General features: G+C 38.3%; 1 protein-coding gene across 1 annotated transcript in view; it reads right to left on the bottom strand.

The window, feature by feature from the left end:
* The window catches only part of LOC147818375 (uncharacterized), a 109,446-nt gene that overhangs the window by 88,281 nt on the left and 6,389 nt on the right, over positions 1-14,776 (bottom strand). The window lies entirely within an intron of this gene.

Here is a 14,776-nt window from a genome sequence, read left to right as displayed (position 1 = left end):
CACACAGGTCCAGGTGAAATTGCTATATTTTGACAATATTTAGAGGACTAGTTCCAGCAGTCAAAGCTATGATATGTTATTGCATCATGATGGGAATTAGTTCTTGTTTGTTTGTTTGTTTGTTTGTTTTTTACCGGAAACTAAATGTATGCATTTTAAGTAGGACTGAGAAGCTACCTAGCAGTTTGAATTGTCTGTTTGAAAACACTTCCTGGAATCTGTCTCCATCAGGAATTTGTAATGATATTTTCTTAAATATATAATATATGAAGTGGTGTTAGGAATGGATATAATCACCAAGACTGAAAATAAAATTGTATTTGGATCAGACTGTTGACAGTGTGCAGTATATGTACAGTATATAGGACATGTCCTACACTGCATCGTAATCCGTGCATCAGGCAGAGCCATCCGAAATTGCCACAGAAGAAGAATATGAACGCGCTGGATTTTCTGCTTGCAGAAGGAGGCGGCGACCTGATTTTGCAGGTATTCAAACATGTGAATATTATCTCTTTTACACCCAAGCACACGCAGCTTCTTGAAAAGTTTCCCCAAATTAACGTTACATCCCATCGTTGTGTGTTTTTTTATTTTGTAGAAAGGTCTCGAATCACAGATTATTTTAAAAATAGAGTTCACGAGGAGGAGAATCGTGAGTACAGGTGAAACAGTAATCATCATTAGTTTGTTCTAATACGGGGAAAAACTGAATTCATGTTACTGAAGAGATACGGTTAATTTGTCAGTACTGAAAGTAGGCCTAGTTCTCAGCCACAAGTGGACGGTGCCCCCCCCCCACCTAATTTTCAGCCAGGAAAAACCCTGTGATTATTACACAGCCTTCTTTTTTTTCTTAGTTTAGTTTGTTCATTTTGAGAACTGGTTTGTCTTATTTCTCAAGGCGAAGTAATATACCTGAGTTTTTAGTTTGTATATTAAATGCTGCTTTTTACACACTACAAGCAATTTATATGCATAAAACATTTTCTTTATTCTGGTAAACCATAGAAAATTCGTATTACCTACTTGGTAAGAGTACTGTGTCAAAATGGTGCAGCAGTAAGCAGCTGAAACAATGTAAATGCAGAGGGCAAAGCTAAGATACAGAAACACTGGGTAAAACTGCTGCAACTCCAACTGTGCTTTAACTTCTAGGGTAAATGAATAGATTTTTGATTGCTGTATTTCAGCGCACACACACACACACACACACACACACACACACACACACACACACACATGCTTGACAATTACTTGTTAGAGGGCTGGTGGTGGGCGGTAAGGATGGTTCATTCCAGATCTCCTCACTAGCAGAACTGCGTGGGTGGAAGAGCATGTCTGGAGTATGAAAACAGTGCCAAGGTTGTAGCTCATAACACTGGGCAAACACATGGCAGTGACACTGCTCATGCACCTACACACACTCATGGGTACACAAACTGCCCCTCAACACAAACACGTACGCATATTAGCTCGCGCACACACTCTGCCTTGTTAATGTTTGTGTGCTGGCAGGATGCCTGCCTTGAACAAGTGGACAAAAGCATTTTCACCATCCAGCACCAGGTCTGATCATTACAGTCAAAATTAACTTAACATCCCGTGGCCCCAAATCTCCTGTTTATCCTCCCTTTAATTTCTTTTACCCCTCTCTCTATCTACGCTCCATCTAAAGTGCTTAGAGCCACACTGAAGTAAAAGGGTCATGAACGAGAACAGTGCTGAAGTGATAATAAACCTCTTAGTGCTTTCCTTCCTTTTATTACTTCTGCCGCATTTCATGACATTAATATGTTGTCTACTGCACAGGATTAAGTAGAAATACCCAAAGGAGAGTGAGAGTAAACGCAGCGCATTAAAAGTAAGTAAAAATGACTGATCTCTCGTCTCTTTCTTGATGGGTCTTGAGCTTGTGTTGACTGCTGATTAGACTGACAGAGAAGTTCTGACTTGGTTTCAAAGCAGCCTGTGTGTGCAGGGCTTTTGTGTGTGCATGTGTGTGCTTGGGTGCTTGTCTTTTATGTATGAGTGTGTGTGTTTGCATAAATGAGCAGTCCAGTCATTCATCATGGTTTCATTTCTCAGCTTCATGAATAATGTCAGTGTGTATGCATCTATTTGATGTCTCCGTGTATAGGACTGCAGTGCAGCTAAGGAGATCTCTATTCATTGTAAATCAAAATTAATCAATTAAACTGAATCAATTTACTGCACCAAATGCCATGTATATTTTGTTTAACAGTGCATCCCACTAATATGGAAATTGTCAAGCATGTGTTTGAATACTTATTAATAAAACAGGAGGACTGTTGGCAAAATAATTTGAATTTTCTTTACTCATATTCATGTGAGGGTAATGGGCCGGTGAAACTGATAAAAAAAAATGTGCATGTCAAATGAATTTTAAGCAAAGAATAGTTTTATAAAATAGTTGTTAAATAGTTTTCACTGCAATGGAATAATAGTTGGGTGTTAACAGTAAATCAACAAAAAACCTGGCAATAGGTGGAGACAGAGCAAATCATAGGCACATAACATATGGTGTAATAGGAATATCTAGATATGGAGCACACAATAAATATGATTTCCTGAATAAATAAAGTATCATTCATTGTGGATTGCAAGAAAAATATGTAACCAGAATAAGTATCACTGGTCTTCATATTTAAAGACATCTAAACATGGCACCAATACGGACACTTTAGACAACACTGCACTTATTCCAGACACGGCTATTCAAATTTCAGCAGTATTGGAAGAAGAACTCTCTATTTTTCCCCTCAAACACAAGTGTCTGCTACCACCGAGACTGAATAAAGATTGAAAGCATTTGAAAGGGGCAGCTTTCATATGTCCTTAGTAAAGAACAATACCACAACTTTGAAAATATCTCTGGCCTCAATGTGAATTTTCAGGAAGCTGAAAAACAAGACAACCAGTGTCGCTGTACAATCAGCATAAAGAGACGACAGACGGATGACAGCCCTCAGCTGTCTTCAATTCCCACTTATCATCATCCTTGGGTTTGAAACCAAACAAAAGGGACAAAAAAGATGGATGGAGTTCAAGGATGTCTGACAGATGGACAGTAGAGATGCAGGGCTAGCCCCTAGCAGTCGTAATTAAGTTGCGTAATTGCACAGATAATGATTCAGTCTGCCTTCAAGTCAAAACACTCCATGACACACAGCAAGAGAAAGACTTTGTCATCTGCCTGTGTTATGCAAATGTCATTCAGAGAAAAAAAAAATCTTTTAGTGGCATCTGCAACCAATGAATCAAGACTTTACCAAAGCAGGAGCAGGCTCCATTGTTAGACTGGTGGTTGATACAGTCCCCACGGTTACCACTACCATAGGCCATAGTGAAAAAAAAAAAAAAAAACTCAAAGAGCGTAAAAAAACTGTTTTATAGACACTTGCCTTACAAGACGAGAAAACAGGCAAAACAGTTAAGGCTAGCCACAAAGAGGCCAACAACTTAAAAACACAGAAATAACGGTTTAAGATTTGTGGATCCATCTAATAGAGATCCAGAAGAAAAAAATTATAGAGTTGAATTTGTCAACAATGAGTTATACACAGCAATACATCTAGACACTGTGTGCAGTGACTTTGTTAATTACTGGTTCCCGTCTAATGCCATAGATGCCAGGGCAGGTGCAAGTTGTAAAAGCAAGAGATGCAGTAAATCTCTGTCTGCATTGGTAGTTTATTAAACAGACAGTGTCACATTTGAAAAATCTGAACTCATGAGATTATTATCAATAATGTCCGAGAAGAATTGTGTGCGGTGGAGAATAATGTGGTGAGGTCATTAGCACACTGGCTGCATCAAACCAAGAGGCTGCAGAGTAACTGTGTGTGTGTGGATCAATCAAAGTCAAATCCTCTATCAAAGATAACCTGGCAATGAACCCTTCTAATCTGGATCTGATGTTTGTATGGTAATATTCTAATGAAAAAAAGATGATGGAGATGTAGAGTGTCCCTAAGATACAAAAATCACAATATCCACCTTTCTTTGTGTATTCTACAGTGTCCCCCAGGCCAAAACAACTACACTCACAGTTTTCGCCCTCATCTTTGTGATGGAGGTAAGAACTCATTCTCAAAAGCATTTGGCTGCGAGCACCACATCAAATGTGGCTTAAGACACAGGGCCCATCTCATTCAGTTTGCCTTCAAATAGGCGCTCAAACACAAGTGAATGAGTAGACATTTTGAAGAAGATACAATGCCAGGCATTGCAGCCTTAAGCTGATGCACAGAGCTGGAACAAGCCCAGAGTAAGTTAAGGTTTCTAGTGTATTTGTGTGAATGTTGTGTTGCCTAGTGCTTTGTATCCTGTGTTTAATAATATACATTAATATTAATTCATTATTCAGATGATTTGTTTTTTTTTTTTCTTGCGTAGGATGTTTGTTGTTAATGGCATTATACTATGTCTCATATGCAAGTGCACCTGTTGTGGTGCCAAAATCTTGTCTCACCGTAGGCATAAAATCTTTTTATTCTCTAATGCCCACCAATCATCATTCAAAGTAAAAATGATTGCTGAACAATTTGTTCACTCATCAGCCCAGGTTCTGTTGCCATCCCTGCCAGATATTTTCTGTTGTGAGTCATGTCAGACTTTTATTTCTTCAGGACTCAAAACTAAATTTGAGTTAGTCACCCTTATTATCATTAAGTCAACATCATTTAAAGTTTTACTTGACTTTTGAACAGTCAGCTGACCAAGTAATGTGAAATTGCAATTAGCTAAATACAGAACACACTCTCCAAGGCTTGGTGCTTACTTTTTTCCCCAAGGAGCATGTGTTTTTCCCTAATAAAGAAATACGAGGAGACATTTAAAAGCTAAATTATTAAATTTATTTCAATACAAAAAAGTACAGTAGGTTTTTAATTATTTCTGCTTTAAACTGTATTTATTGAATAATTGTGTAATTTTTATTATTCTTCAAACTTGTTTAAACGATACAAACAATACTTCTATAATAAAGTAGTTCCTAGTTCTAAACGTCCGTTTAGATATAAAAATGGGTGTCAAGAGGGCCCTCTGCACTGATGGGTGAATCACATGATTTTTTTTCAACAGACAACATTGCTCCAGCGCAGGTACTGTATCATCGTCACTGTTGTTGTGTTATCAAATGTTTGTTGAAAAAAAAAAAAAAAAAACAGAGGCTGCACATGTTCCTAAATGCATTTTACAGTTTACACGCATCTATTTTTAGTCTCAAGCCGTTGAGCCCTGCTGTAACATCCTGTGCAATGTTTGAATCAGAATGTATGCAGTGAACTGTTGGTATTCTTTCATAAATGTGCTCTAGCAAACACTAAATCTGACATCAGTGACAGTGGCCATACATCCTCTGTCTCGGTAAAGACAAAGAAAGACTCCCCAGACGACATGGTTGTTGCCTAGGCTTCAGATTGAGCATGTATCAAGATTTAAAAAAAAAAAAAAAAAAAAAAAACTGAAACTCCTCAGTCTCTCATCTTGACACTCATGTGTTTGCCGTGTACTAGAGGTAGACAGACACAATTAAGCATAGGCTTTTCAGATTCAGATATAGATTTAGACAACTTTATTGATCCAAAGAAGAACAATTAATTTGCAGCTCACCCAGTCCGCACAACTTCAAAACTCACAAGCAAGGCATTAAGTGAATTCTTTGCTCTAGATGCTTGACAACCGAGTCGCTACTACGCTCCTACGTAGATACATGTGTCGACATTTGAACACCCTCACCATGTATAATACTAAGCTTTGGTTTGTCACTATTCTGCCTTAAATCAATGAGATTGGGGTTTCTTTACCTGCTTATACACTCTAACATGGATGAAGAGTTTTGCATCCTCTATCAGCTGGTAAACAAGCTGCAGGGGGTCTAATCCACTATCAATGAGGGAGACAATCATATCTTAAAATCTTCTTGAATTTTTTTACGACAGGGGATGTCAGCTCACTTAGTTCTTTAGCATTTTTTGATTTGGGAATAGGTCTTATAGCAGATGCTTTCCAGATTAGAGTCAAGACCTCATAAAGCTGGTCAGCTCAATGGCACAAATTGTGCCCACAGATGGCATCATCTGTGACCAGCAGCCTTCCTTATGTTCACCCATTTAAATAGGGCCGTGACACAATCCTGAGATATCACAATATCATTCTGAGGTACAAGAGAACCTCTGAGCATGGAAACATTTTCAGAGAACTCAGACCTTTCAAAGCAGGAAAAAAAATGAGTTGAAAATGTTCAGCAAATCAGAATCATCCGCCCCATTTACACTGATGGATTGTTTTGTATCCTTTGCACATTGATTAATGGAGGCCATTGTTTTAATCCCTTGCCAGGCTGCTCTAAGATTGCCACTGCTGTATTTCATTTCTATCTTTTCCCTACTTCATGTCGCACTTGTCTGGAGTCAACCTTTTTCTCCAGTGAATCCTTGTTATAATAGGTCTATTTCCTTTTATTAATAACTAATTTATTTTCTTTTGTTGCCTAAAGCTTCTTCTCTATATAGGTAACAACCGTTTTAGTTGGACACAGAATGTAATGTATGTCGAGACCGTGCCAGATAGTTCATAAATATCATCACAAGCATGATAACATTACTGCCAATCTGTACAATGACACTGTCCTTTGAACAACTCTCTCTTTTCTCTCCACACACTCAAGGCTCCTGAAGACATAAGATACACACTATCCCTGAAGGTACATTTAGGGGCATCCGGGCAGATTGAATCTAGCCTACGCATTACATCGGCAATCAGTTGTGCGGCTGCAGATGCACTACTTTGTGGATATATGTAGACAATCATGAAAAATCCCTGCTAGATAAAGTAGTAAGAGTGGGGTGAGATTGTCAGCAGTTCAATGTCCGGGGTACGAATCTTCTCCCACAACACAAGAGTGTTACAGATCCTGTGGTTGTCGTAAAAGCATACACACTCTACACATAGCATGTTGGTAAGCGCTGGTAATCAGCCAGGTCAAAATGGGCTACCAAACCCACTTATTAACAGTTTACTCAGCCGTGTTTCAGGAAAAGCAAGAGGATGGTTTTCCTTCCCTTCGTGTTTGAACTCAGCCCACGTTTTCAGCTCATCCAACTTGTTGCGGATAGACTGCTGTAGCTTACAAGTCTACAGCGTACTCCAGCTCATCTCCCTCTTTTGATCCAATATGCAAAGCCTCATTAGGATACTTGCTGGCCCCATTTGTTGAAGACTGTAGGGGCAGGAGAAGCTCACGACTGATAGTGATTTTCGCAGGGATAACGCCATAATATTGGCCACCATCATGTCCAATCTCAGGTGTAAAAACCCAAAGATATCAAGTGTGAAAACTCCTCAAATGTCACATACATAAGATTTTGCATGTAGGATGGACGTTAAAAATTATATAAAAATGCTAACCATAAAAATGATTAAACAGGATGGAGGCTACTGGAGTCGCCCACTGTGAAGCACCCTGTGCGCCGTGCCTTCTTCTCTTCTTTCCACCCCAGTAACTTTCTCAAAGCTTGTCTCTTACTTGCTATTCTTATGTCATTTAGGATTTAGATTTTCATTTTAATTTGATTCATTTAGGAGTTTCGTCCCTGTCAAAAACATCAATACATCTACAAAAAAAAATAAAATGAAATAAAACTGTCTAATCAGTGTCCTCATCATTAAAACTGATCCAGCCTGAAGGATTCATTGGATATGTTCCACATGAGTAATTAAGTACAACTACGAGTGACATGATTGTGGGTAGAGAGATTAGTCTAAAAAGCAAAAATAAAAATAAGGCATCATTAACATAGTATTCAAGTACAGTTTGTATATTTCTTCCAGCACTACAACCTCTGGTTTTCACACATTTAGTAGAATGGAAAACTCAAGACTTATATCCACTACTACAACATATACACTACAGTATTAAACATAAACTGCGCTATTTGATGTATTTGATGTAGCCAAGTGAGCTTTGAATTCATTTAATTGTAAGAAGAACACAAAATTATTAACCTATTTTCATAGATATGCAGTTACATGTACCATTATTTATATCAGGATCCAAACAGTATGCATAAGATTTGTTTTTGGTAGACTGCAAGATCCAAATAAGTCAGTATAGTATTTATATTGTTTACTATATATTGGTTTTTAGATTTCCCACACTTTTATGTTTAACAAACTTTTCTTAAACTTTAGATGTTACTGTTAAAATGTATCTAGTTATAAGTTATGAATGGAAATTCTGGGTAATATACAGTTTTTATAAGACCAGCTAAGTTTAGTTTTCATTATTTAACACCTTGAAGCCATGGGATTGGATACCGAAGTTCAACGAGACAGTCTCTTTTGCATATTACACAATAGACATCTTGCAAATCCATCTTTCACTTGCAGTTGAATATGAAGATGATATGTTGATTTCGAGTTTGCCCACAGACTTCATTTAGTACTCTTTGTGGATACAAACAGTGGGCAATGGGCTGCAACATGAGTGAGTGCTGACATGGGGTTATACTAATGATGCAATGCCTGAGGCATACTGACAGGTCTGCTGGAGGGGGCAGGCCTGAACTCCAGGCTGCTGATGCTTACTGCTGACAGATATTGACTTCTGAAGCAAGGCCTTGTGTGGTTGCGTTGGTGATTACCATGTACTGCTTGTTGACATGTGGAGAGTCGGCATATTCAGAGGTGTGAGGCTCTGCACCATAACACTCAGGAAGCCTTATAGAGTAAGTAAGTAAGTAAGTATGTCTTGGTTAGAAATGGGTCCCTTTCATCGATTTTATGTTTCCCCCATCTATGTGCGATGTCTGAATTATACGTTCTCATTTCTTTCAGGCTGACTGTGTGCACTCTGTTGCCCAGCCTCTACTCATTTCTAAGCAACTCCCTTTTATGCTAATCTTCTCCCGTACAGTAGCTTCTTTATTTGTCGCTGTTTTCTTTGATTATCCAATTAGTCAACTACCTCCTTGCTTTAATCACTCAATCGGTAAGCCTAGCTTTTCACTCTGTTTTTATCCCATGTATAACAAAACAAATCTCACCCTAATTGCATAATTGCGGCCCAATACTGGGTTCTCCTCCATTATTAGCAATCATACTGAAATGGAGCAACTCTGTCTTAAATTATGTTGATAAACAACTAGCTAACTAACATTTTACTGCTTATACAGTTAAGTGAGTGAACTGCATTTAAATGGAGATTTTAAAACAACACAATTTACAATTTGCCTCTCATTCACCCATTGACACACATACTCATGAAAGCGAGCTACCCTGCAAGGTAATGGTCTAAGAGTTTGGTTCAGCACTTTGCTCAAAGACACAGACACATGGACAGAAAGAGAAGGCCCCCCAGGGTTAGCCTCTGAATCCTCTCTACCTGCTGAGCCACAGCCAGACCAATTTTTTGGAGCCCCATATTACAATTTTTTTTTTTTTTTTTAAATCAACATAACAAAAACACATCCACCAAACATATCTGTCAAACTTTCTCTGTCAATGTTGCTGACATTCTGTCTGTTCACAGAGACTTGAGATAAATAAAGCACTTTTTAAAAAACACTAAAAAGTTGGTTTTTTTTCCTGCTCGCCAAGACAAATATACAGCTGGATCACTAAATAAGTCTAAGCCTGGCTCAGAAAGCCATTCAAGCCAAGCTGCATAATTTGTTATTGTAACAGTTTGACAATCTAAAGCCAGGGTGTCACTCAAAGAAGTGAAGTTAACAGCAGAGTCAAATCCCCAGAAGGGATTCCTGAACTTGGACCATAAATTTCGTGAACCAAGAATTTCAACCAACCAAGGGAAATACTTGCAGATATTCAATATATATCCCAGCAATGCACAAAATACGCAAACAAGATTTCAACTCAGATATTTCAAGCAGCTGTTACTTTACATAAGAATAAACAACAGGAAATATTATTTCCACAAAGCAATTCAGTATGTTCACTTCATCCACTAAAGAGCACTAGGCTCAACCACTCACAATCTCCACCTGAGACTTTCCACCACAAGGGCGGCAGAGGAGGAATTTTCTGCCCCCTAGTTTAATGTTCCATATTATGGCCATTTTGCACAAACACAAGGGAAAGGTAAGGTATACAATAGCAGAAAAAGATTTGACCCCTCACAATTTTAACTGCCCCCCTCAGTCACTTCATCCTGCATGAACCTTAAAACAATCAATACTAAAAGTAATACAGATAGGCTACACTGCCTCTCCCAAACAACTCTTTGTAGCTCATTTAGTCTTACCTGTATGACGAGGTGTGCCGAATATTCCAGGAAATTTAGGAAGTTTATAAATTAAACCACAGGTAGACTCAGGTCTAACAGGATGGACTCAGCATCGCCCACAACGCCACACAGTCTTCACCTGTAAACAAAGCAGTGAGTAAGTGGACTGAATGTGGTGTCTGTCTGGATGAGTGAGTGAGGGAGTGTGTAACGTTGGCAAAAAGCATGAATGACCTTATAAAATGAGAGTGTATATTGTTGCAGAAAGAACATGTTACAGACTTTTTTTTCTTGTATCGATTGTGGAAATGGCAGCTAGCTGGCTGCTGCTGCTACGCATTAGAGCTGCAAGCTATTTTGTACATAAAAAATGTCCATATCTTCTCGTGGGTTTCAACTTGGTCAAACCAGCCCTTAGAAACATCATAAACATACTGCTGGAACCAGTGCGACTTACTCTTCTCAGTCGTACATTATTTCCAATATTTTCCGATGTCATTAAAGGAGAAGCATCGACGAATCCACTCCAAAGCCTTACAAAAATGGACTTCTTGAAACTTCAAATCTTGTCTCACAAGCGTCATTTCAGACGTTTTCATTCGTATAATTGTCATCCGTGTCACTGATGTGTGTACATCCATGGTTAAAGCTCCAACAGAAACTGCTAACAGCTAACGCAATATGGCCAAAATGTAAACTAAAAAACAGGGCTCAGGTGTAGCCCACAGCTAGCTTCTTGTTCGCAACCCCCATGCATGATGGGAAATCTACCTACAGCCAAAGCTAAAATCTTTATTTAAAAATAAAAGAAAAAAAGAAATAGTATTTTTCTTATAGCCATAGATTACTGTTGTTTGCCTCTCCATCCACATCTTGTGTGTCTTGAAAACCTTTGACACAGTAAATATGATATCAGTCTGTAAGTAAAGGAAGTGAAAAACCAATCATCTGTTCTCATGATTGACTCAGGCCTATCATGGCACCAGGTAATTTTAAACAAGTGTAACAAGTCATTAACCAGAAGGCACAGCAGCCACATATTTCATTTGACTGTGTTGTGTTTTATTTGCATTTTGTAATTTATAGTTCAAATAACTGGGCTACAATATGTAAGCTAGATTTAACAGATACAGACACCTCATGCTGTGGGACTGCTCTTTATTTAATTCCAAAGGTGACTACCTCCCCGTATAGAATAGCCTTGGGACCTCTCAACATGGATGCTTCCTTCATAATGACACCTTTGGAAAATAAATGGCTTCCAGTACTTCCAAAGTGACTGCTTTAATGTCAGCATTATTGTCTTTTTTCTCTGTGTAGTCGAGAGGAGTTGTCATAAAAATGGCTATAGGGCGGCAACTAGCTATAAGAATTATTTCCAGTACCAATTATCTATTAACCTTTTCAAGATATTGTGAGTAATCTTAGTTAGTCCATGAAATGTTAAGGAACAGTTGGGGCCTCAGGAACTAACCTTGACACATTATTGAAAATATGAAATCCTTTTAGAGAGGTGATTGTCATCAGTGATAATATATGATCATATTTGAGGAGTATGAACATGCTATGATACAGGTGGTTTTCCACATAATTAGTTGTTGAATTAACTTTTTTTAGTAGCTACACAATTTATTAATCCACCATTAGGAATAATTATAATATTTCAGTCATTTTACTGTGTATTATCATTTTTTTTCAGTGAGGGTATATTGCATCTTTCAGCACAATGCAATACAACTCAATATTCAACAGTGCTACAAATTACAATATCTACAAATACCATATAGTTGAATTACAGTAACACATTTTCAGAAAAAAAACCCTTAATATAAGGTAATAAGCATGGGTAATGTATTCCATAATAGTGGATTTAATGTATCTAGTAAACAGCCAACTTTTTCTATTAAACTGACAGCAAAGTAAAGTTTTTTTCTATTTTCTTAAGGTATGAAATCTGCCATCATATTCCCAGACAAAAAATATTCTGTCTATTATGAAAATGTAATTTTACCTGTCAGATTTTACACTCACTTTACAATTTGGCCTGTAAAAGATAGTCAGATAATATAAATATGCTTATTATAGGATGAACTTTCCCAGGATCACATGTCTCTCAAACTTGTGCAGTGATAACAGGCAAGAGAAATTAATGGAATTTTTATGCAAAGGAGTGATGAAAGATATCTTTTCAGAGACATACACAAAGGGTATTAAATGATAAGAGGTCAGATACTGAAGCCAAATATCATATCCAGCAAAGCTCTCTAAGGAGTAAGTCTGTGATCTGAGCTCCACTCCCAGTTGATGCTAAATGACACTTGAGAACCAATACTGGTGTAGTGAACTGTGACGAAAGGTGCCCTATGTAACAGTTGTCATGAAAACTCCAAGCTCTGTTGTGTAGGGAGGTGTATTGGTAACGTATACTCTCTGACAGAGATGTGTACAGAGTCTGAGCTTTATAATTTCTGGAATGCAGAAAGCATATATATTCAGCCATATTAATGACAATGACAATATAATTGCAAAAATGAACGTTCAGTTATAAACATATCAGGCTCAGTTTAGCATAAAAAACTTTAGAAGGTGTTCAGAACCTTCTTTATTTTGTTATGTTGGAGCCCTATGCTATAAAAAGAAGTTCACTCAATAAACCATAAGGATAGAGTGGAAACTTTATTTTTTCGAAAATTTTGCAAATTAAATAAAAAGGAAAAACTGAAATATGACATTGACATAAGTATTAAGACCCTTTGCTATGACACTTGAAATTTATCTCAGGTGCCTCACATTTCTCTTGATCCTCTGAGATGTTTAGACACCTTGATTGGAGTCCACCTGTGGTAAATTCAGTTGAGTGGACACCACTTGGAAAGGCACACAGCTGTCTTATTAGGGTCTCACAGCTGATCAAACTGAGTAATCAAGCTCCAGAGATCCTGTGTGAAGATGGGAGAAACTTCCAGAAGGACAACCATCACTGCAGCATTTCACTGATCTGGGCTTTATGGCAGAGTGGCCAGACGGAGGCCTCTACTCAGTGAAAGTTTGCAAAAGAAGCACCTTAAGGACTCTCAGACTGTGAGTAACGAGATATCTGGTTTGATGAAACCAAGATTGAACTATTTGGCCTCAATTTTGAGCGTCATATCTGGAGGAAACCGGACATGACGGTTAGAATTGGTTGTCCTTCTGGAAGCTTCTCCAATCTCCACACAGGATCTCTGGAGCTCCGCCAGAATGACCATCAGGTTCTTGGTCACCTGTCTTACCAAGGCCCTTCTCCCTCGATTGCGTAGTTTGGCCGACCGCCCAGCTCTAGGAAGAGTAAAACTTCTTCTATTTAAGACTTATGGAGGCCACTGTGCTCTTGGGAATCCTCAGTGCAGAAATTTGCAAAAATCATCTTCACTTTGTCTTATGGGGTATTATTATTTTAGCTTAAGGCTGCAAAATAACAAAATGTGAAAAAATTGAAGGGGTCTGAACACTTTCTGAATGCACTGTATGTAGTCAGGAGTGATGGTAAAGGTCAGCTGCGGCAGAGATTCAATTACTCTGCAGGAAAACCTATAAGGTGGAGCCAATGTACAGTATGTGACTGCACTCACTGTAGTGCAGCATGAGCTGACTTGAGTGGAGCAAGAGCTCCAAATTTAAACAAAAAAAAAAACCCTCAGTTTTTCCTTCCAGTTCCCACTTCAGAGAGAATTTTGTGTCTAGCATCTCGGCTCACCTCAGGGATTACAGTAGTGTGCAGTCAAAGTAAACAAGTGCACTGTAGCATCTTAGATCCCAGACAGACAGACAGACAGACAGACAGATATTGCAGACAGGAAGGAAGGAAGAACGGTAGGTAGGTAGAGGGACAGATGGACAGAAAGATGGATAGATAGTATATATGAGAACCCAGTAGATATTTCTGCAGCCGGTTTCGCTGTCATAACATTGATTAATGCTCGTGTTTGTGTGTGACAAAGTAAGCACCTAAAACAAATGATAAAAGTCTTATATAAATCTATGTGAAAACGGCTGTCTGAGACCTTCATGCTTACAATTTCATATCTGAGACTCAACACAAAGTAAAGAAATGTTGAAGGGTAAATACAGAACTGTATGTGGGACACAGGCAGCAGATAGGAGGAAATAACAGATAATCGGCTTGCAAAAGAGACTGAGTAGACACATTTATCTTGAGTTCATAAATAAATAAAAGTAGTGGCTGAAATGAAATAAGCATCAAGGGTTCGGACCTTGGTGCACGGCAGCGACAAAAATTGCATTTCCAGCTCTCTGATTAGTCTTTAATGTGACAAATGAAGTGAGAGTGGTTTCTTGAGAAACATGCAAGGCCTTTGTCATCATATCATCTCTCTGCATAGAAGTCCTGATCTGCATTGTCACGTCTCACCAGTGTGCCCTGATGTTATCACTTACCACTGCTTGAGGACAATGCACAACAGTGCAGATTAGCCGAGTTAGAAGAAAAAAAAAAAAAAAAAAAAA

Source organism: Seriola lalandi, unplaced genomic scaffold, assembly GCF_002814215.2.
Source record: "Seriola lalandi dorsalis isolate HSWRI2012SDOR001 ecotype SW California unplaced genomic scaffold, Sedor1 jcf7180002054606, whole genome shotgun sequence".
In the NCBI taxonomy this organism is placed as follows: Eukaryota; Metazoa; Chordata; class Actinopteri; order Carangiformes; family Carangidae; genus Seriola; species Seriola lalandi.
This window is presented reverse-complemented; position numbering and strand designations above follow the sequence as displayed.